This window comes from Sinocyclocheilus rhinocerous, unplaced genomic scaffold (genome assembly GCF_001515625.1).
Source record: "Sinocyclocheilus rhinocerous isolate Xijiao unplaced genomic scaffold, SAMN03320098_v1.1 scaffold494, whole genome shotgun sequence".
NCBI classification, from domain to species: Eukaryota; Metazoa; Chordata; class Actinopteri; order Cypriniformes; family Cyprinidae; genus Sinocyclocheilus; species Sinocyclocheilus rhinocerous.
The window spans coordinates 840070-847124 of NW_015628684.1; the positions used below are offsets into that span (position 1 = coordinate 840070).

At 35.2% G+C, this 7055-nt stretch overlaps 1 pseudogene; it reads right to left on the reverse strand.

Annotated features, from left to right (window-relative positions):
• Window positions 1–225: 225 nt before the first annotated feature.
• LOC107738034 (crossover junction endonuclease MUS81-like) overlaps window positions 226–7055 on the reverse strand; it is a 7143-nt pseudogene continuing 313 nt past the window's right edge.

The window sequence follows — 7055 nt, forward strand, 5'->3', positions numbered from 1 at the left end:
ACACTGATGTCACCCACCTGCACCATACAGCTTATCCCAATCCATTGCACCAATGCCCCCTTGCAATTATTTCCCTCATTTTAATGCACATTTTGCCTTTTTAGAAATCTTACGCTTCAGTGATTAACGTTAAGGCACAGCAAGTTTGAAGGGTTTTTTTTTTTTTTTGAAGCATAGAATTTAACTGCAATACTCCAGAGGGGTGAGAGAAACAGACAGACAGAAAGTTAGAAAAACTGTAATTTATATCTTTATTACTTTAGACATTATTTGAGAGTCAACAAATGTACATAATGAAAATGAAAATGCAATGATTAAACTAAAGTGCAACAACACATTTGTGTTTGTAATAAGGCGAAAGCCTATGACAGAGGTCCACGTGTACAGTAGAGCTGATATATAGTGCGGCTCAAGGCGGGTCCAATATTCCTGCAATAAAAAAAATATACATCATAATATAGCAACTAAAAAAAAAATCAGAATTAATAAATGAAGTCATTTAGGCTAAACAAAGAATGCATGTTGATCAAAAAATAATTTTGTGAAATATTATTACTATTTAAAATAACTTTTTTTTTTTACTACATTTTAAAATGTAATTTATTCCTGTGATGCAAAGCTGAATTTTTAGCATCATTACTCAGTCTTCAGTGTCACATAATCCTTCAGAAATCATTCTGATATGCTGATTTGGTGCTCAATATTTCTTGTTGCTATCAGTGTTGAATAATGTTGTGCTGCTTAATATTTTTGTGGAAATCTCAATACATTATTTTCAAGATTCACTGATGAATAGAAAGTTCAGAGAAGCAGCATTTATTTAACATAAAATGTAGGTCTTTACTGTCACTTGATTAATTTATTGCATCCTTGTTGAATAAAAATATAGATTTCTTTATATTTTCTTCATATTCTTTATATGTGACCCTGGAGCACAAAACCAGTCATAAGTAGCACGGGTATATTTGTAGCAATAGTCAACAATACATTGTATAGGTCAAAATTAACGATTTTTCTTTTATGCCAAAAATCATTAGGATATAAGTAAAGATCATGTTCCATGAAGATATTTTGTAAATTTCGTACTGTAAATACTTCAAAACTTAATTTTTGATAAGCAATATGCATTGCTAAGCTATTCTTAGCAGATGAGCAAGCAAAGCCATTACATTAATTTTAAACACATACTCAAAGACATACATACATGCAGATAGATAAACAGACAGATAGAGTATAAACAAATCAGTACAAACAAAACAAACCTTTTGAGTTTTCCATATTTGATGGATGAAAGAAGTTTCTCTTTATCTGTTTCATTGGAGCACTGATCATATGCTTGCAATAAACTAGAGAAATAATAAATGATTAAAAAAAGAAAAAAAATCAAGCAAAGCCAATAACCTTTTCCAAACGATTGGGTGAACCAAGAAGTAAAATGACATGACCTTGACATGTTGTCATCCATTTATGTTACCAAGCAATTGTTATGGAATACAATAATTTTAATTTCATACAGTGAGTAAATGTCTGGGATAGTAGAATATAAATGAGTAATTTAATGAGTGAGTGTCTGTGATAGTGGAATGTAAATTAGTTTTAATGAGTGAGTGTTTCTGCAATAGTGGAGAGTGAGTCACACCTGCTGACTGTGCTGTATAGTTTTCAAGAACAGCGGTTGCTTTATCACCAGAGACTCCACTGATCTGCATAAGCTGTCGTGCAAATACTTCTCGCACTGTCTGGCACTGTTTGTATGAGTCAGAGATCTTGGTTAGAAATAATAGTAGGATTTATGAAGAAAAAAAACACTTTTCTACAGGAAAGCATGATATATAACAGCACAACAAAGGTCACCAGCAGAAAAAAAAAAAAAAATTATTAATAATAATAATAATAATATAGTGCGCTGTCAAACGATCGCGATTAATCGCATCCAAAATAAAAGTTTTTGCTCACATAATGTGTATGTGTAGTGTGTACTGTATATTTATTATGTATGTAGATACACACACACGCATGCATGTATATATTTAAGAAAAATATGCTATGTTTATATATTAAACATCTATATATATAATATGTGACCCTGGACCACAAAAGGGTCAATTTTTCGAAATTGAGATTTATACATCATGTGAAAGCTGAACAAATAAGCGTGCGTTTGATGTATGGTTTGTTAGGATAGGACAATATCTGGCCGAGATACAACTATTTGAAAATCTGGAATCTGAGAGTGCAAAAAAATATAAATATTGAGAAAATCGCCTTTAAAGTTGTCCAAATAAATTCCTTGGCAGTGCATATTACTAATAAAAAATTTAGTTTTAATATATTTACACAAGGAAATTTACAAAATATCTTCATGGAACATGATCTTTACTTAATATCCTAATGATTTTTGGCATAAAAGAAAAATCAATCATTTTGACCCATACAATGTATTTTTGGCTATTGCTACAAATATACCCCAGCGACTTAAGACTGGTTTTGTGGGCTGTATTAGATCAAGAGGGTGCTTCTACTAAATACTGAGCATTTTTCAGTTTTTCTTTTTTAATAAATCTGCAAAGATGTCAACAATTCTGTGTTTTTCTGTCAATATGGGGTGCTGTGTGTACATTAATGAGGAAAAAAAATTAACTTAAATGATTTTAGCAAATGGCTGCAATATAACAAAGAGTGAAAAATTTAAGGGGGTCTGAATACTTTCCGTACCCACTGTATATATACACACATAAACACACACAAACATATATATATATATTTATCTTATCAGTATTAGTTGATACTGGATATTTAATTGCGGGCACTCATTTCCACCCACTTTTAGATTCTTTTTCCTGTCATCTAGCGCCATCTCTTTAAGTCTAAAATCCCCCCCCCTCCCAAAAAAAAAATCATAGTAATAATTCTTTAATAGCACTATTTCAAGAAAGGCTATTTTTAAGACACTCGAATATCCAACCATACTGTACAATATAATATTGTGATGTCTAAATTCACTTACGCATTACAATCCCAGTTTTAGGTTTTAATGTTATACTTTTATTTTAGTACAGATTTTTAAATGTTGCCATTTATCATATCAGCAATAATTATTTTCATGTTATCAGCAAATCACATTGGGCATTATTTTGATATCAGTGCAAACCAACTTTCTACAATGTTCACTGATTTGTTGACATTACCTTGTTCTTAATAGCCCCATAGTTAAATTCTGTGAAGGCCATGAGAGAACAGGACAGGTTTGCCATTTGCTCACTCTCATCTTCTCCATCATCCTCCAGTTCTCTGGAGCGACAGAATAATGTGCAATTCTGAGGATTAAAAAAAAAGCCAGAAAATCTCAACGGAAATAAAGCACAAAAAAAATCCCGACATACAGTAAATTAGGGAATACTAGAATATAATAGGGAAAATGTGATTTACACATACTGCACTGATTTGGCTTTGAAACAAACCTGGTAGAGTTTCTGGAGGTATCTGGTCATGATGGTGAGGTAAGCAGCAGACTCTTTCACATCCTGTACGCGCTTCACAAAGAAGCCATCAACCACCTGCGAATTACAAACTGATACAATCACATCATCATCGTCATCCATTATTGAATGATGGTCTTCTTTCTGGCCTGCTCTATACCTGTGTATTGACTATAGCCTGTTGCAATGTACTCTCAGGTATACTGAGATGAGCCGCCACTGATCCACACTCCTCCACTAGATAAATGGGCTTACGCAGACCACACCTCTTCAGTCGAAACTAAGGACGAGAATGCGACCGAAGAAAATAAACGGTAAAATAATAAATCACAAATGAAGTCACAAATCTTTTTATTATATTTAGAAAGCAGATAAATGGCAATTGAAAAATGGCATTCAACTTTTTTGTGTGTGTCATGGTTCAAACCTTCTGCTCTCTGAAGCGTCCATCTATGATGCTTCCACACAGATCATCCATCCTCTTCCTCTCAATTATGTAATCAAGCACCAGCTCTTTTCCCACCGGTGGACGCAGTTGCCCTGGAGGAGGACACAGTTTTTATTTGGAATTTGTACATGTGGAACCTTTATAATTAAAAAAAGTAATCTATTAAAATGGTAGTTGTAAACTATGAGGCCTCTGCAATCTTCCAGGGAGCACCAATAAGTCTAAAAATTATTTAAAGGAATAGTTCAACCACAAATGAAAATTGGCTGAAAATTTAACCACCCTTGGCCTTCTAAGATGTAAATGAGTTGAATTCATCATCAGAACAGATTTGGAGAAATGTAGCATTACATCACTTGTTCTCCAATGGATGCTCTGCAGTGAACTGGTGCTGTCAGAATAAGAGTCCAAACAGCTGATATAAACATCACAAAAATCCAATTTGTTCCAATGAAGAAACAAACTCATCTTGGATGGCCTGAGGGTGAGGTTTTTAGCTAATTTAAATTTTTGGGAAGAACTATTTATGTAAATCTTTATATTAATATGTTAAATATGATATGTTGACATAATTTAGCATTTAAAATGTAAAAAACCCCAAAAACAAATAAAAAAATAAAGATGTACAATATTAAACTGATATGATATGACATCAGTTTTAGTTTATTTGCTTTTATTATAACATAATTACATAACAGCTGAGTTAGAAGGGCCTTCCAATATTGTCTCGGACAAATGGGGGGTCTTGAACTCCCAAAGGTTTACAACAACTTACAAATTTGTCCCAAGTAAACGGTTTTAAAAACCCATTTTTTCTAAGAGCAACACTGCCATCTGCTGGTTAGTAACTAGTCCGGCATCTCAGTAAAACGGGAAAAATTGCTAGTCGACTTACCAGGAACAGGTGTCACTTTCTCACGTGCCACCCAAAGGAAGTCGCCCACATTCAGTTTCCTGACATCAAAGGTCACACCATTCCTTTGTAATTCCTTAACCAATTCTTGTTTGCGACCGCTGCTTCCCCTGTTGAGTTTGAAATACAACTGAATAATAAAGTTCTCCAAACTATTTTCAGTTTTATAAAATACTATGCATTAGAAGAACTTAAAATGAAATTCTATTGTTATTATTAAAAGTAAAATTGTACCACACATATAATCTTTTTCCTCTTTACCCTGTTGTTTCGATGAAGTCGACACACAACACAATGTCATAAGAGCCAGGTGGAAGACGCCAACCCATCGCTGTTCTCACCGTCTCTAAGGTCTGGGATTTTCCTGTGGTGTCTGATTCAGAGACGTGACCTCTGACCTGGTTTACAGAAAGAGCTGTGGCAGGCCTTTCTGAAGACTTGCTGGACCTATGGGCGGATTAAAGCTGATACAGTTAATATGCCACTACGGTGCTGCTCCATACCCTCCCAACATGCAAAACATTTTAGACATGTCATTGCACTTATGCAAAAGCCAACCTGCTTCTACTCACCAACTCTCTTTCTCTTCCTGCTCCTCCTCCTCCTCTAAAGTCAGGTCTGCAACATCTGGTCCATCCCGAGTGTCCTCTTCTTCACTCATTTGCTCCACATGTTCTTTAGCCATCCCCGTCTCTTCTGAATCCAGCTTCTCGGCTAGAGCCAGACCCGGATCAGTCAATGAATACCTGAAATAAAACAGAGAAAGATGAAGAGCAACTGAACTCAAGCTAAAGCAGAAATCCAGGGCAGTGATTGCAGTTTAGATCTCACCTGGCAGGATTGTCCGTCTTCACCAGAAGATCTTTCTGAATGAGTGTGTTAACTGCTGACCATGCAGTGTACTTGCTACCAAGATCAGGCTATGTGTAGAGGAAAACAGCATAGTTAGGGTACAAGCAGCGGTTATAGTGAGCAGTTCTGCAAGACTTTTGTGTGTTGTGGTTTGCCTTACCACTGTGAAGGACTTCTCACACAAGGGTTGTGCCTCAGTTTGCAGTTCATTCCTAAACATAAAGCCTTTACTGCCAGGCATCTAGAAATAAATAATACACTTACATTTTATAGAGTGCATTAGTGCCTGCCTTTTTAGCAGCCTTAGCTTAAAAAAAAAAAGTAAAGTAAGATGAAAATAAATGCTTGTTTTACCTGTGTGTGTCTATACAAAGTGAGCAGTACAGCATAACCTCCAGACCTCTTCTGTGGAACACATTCTCTCTTTTTCTTAGCTCCCTTCTCCTTTCTTACTTCTTTTTGTGTTTGCTTCTGCAAAACAAGTCATTAGTTTTCTAATATTAACGCGAACAAGTAATGGCAACTCATTTCTTTTTTTTAAACCAACCATATGCTCACTAAAGTTTCCTGAAGGTTCCTTCTGAGGTTCTTCCATCTGTTTGGAGGAAGCCGTGCTGCTCCGATGGCAAGAAGTAGCCAAGTGGATTGGAGCATCAGAACCTTTCAGGAATAAAACAGAAGACCGTAAACATGACACACTAACAGATTAAACAACTGTTTAAGATAAAGAAAGAGTGTGGATACTCTAAGCATTTCAGAGAAAATCTTGGCCTGCACTACACTGAAGTCCCTCACCGTTTTCCCGATAACGCTTCTGCAGCCCCTCGTCCAAAATCTTGCAGATCCCGTCGCCGAAATTTTTTAGGATCTTCGCCTCTTTTCCGTTTTTCAGCGGCAGAGGGTATTTTTTCAAAGAGTTTATGGCCTGTGTAAAAGCACAACATTGCATTCGCTAAGTTTAATGAGTTACTAATGGGATTGTTTACGTGTTTACATTCAGTTAAATCCGATATGTGACCCTGGAGCACAAAACCAGTCTTAAGTCGCTGGGGTATATTTGTAGCAATAGCCAAAAATACATTGTACGGGGTCAAAACTATTGATTTTTCTTTTTATGCCAAAAATCATTAGGATATTAAGTAAAGATCATGTTCCATTAAGATATTTGGTAAATTTCCTACTGTAAATATATTAAAACTTAAATTTTGATTAGTAATATGCATTGCTAAAAACTTTATTTGAACAACTTTAAAGGCGATTTTCTCAATATTTTGATTTTTTTGCACCCTCAGATTCCAGATTTTCATATCGTCCTATCCTAACAAACCATACATCAATGGAAAGCTTATTTATTCAGCTTTCA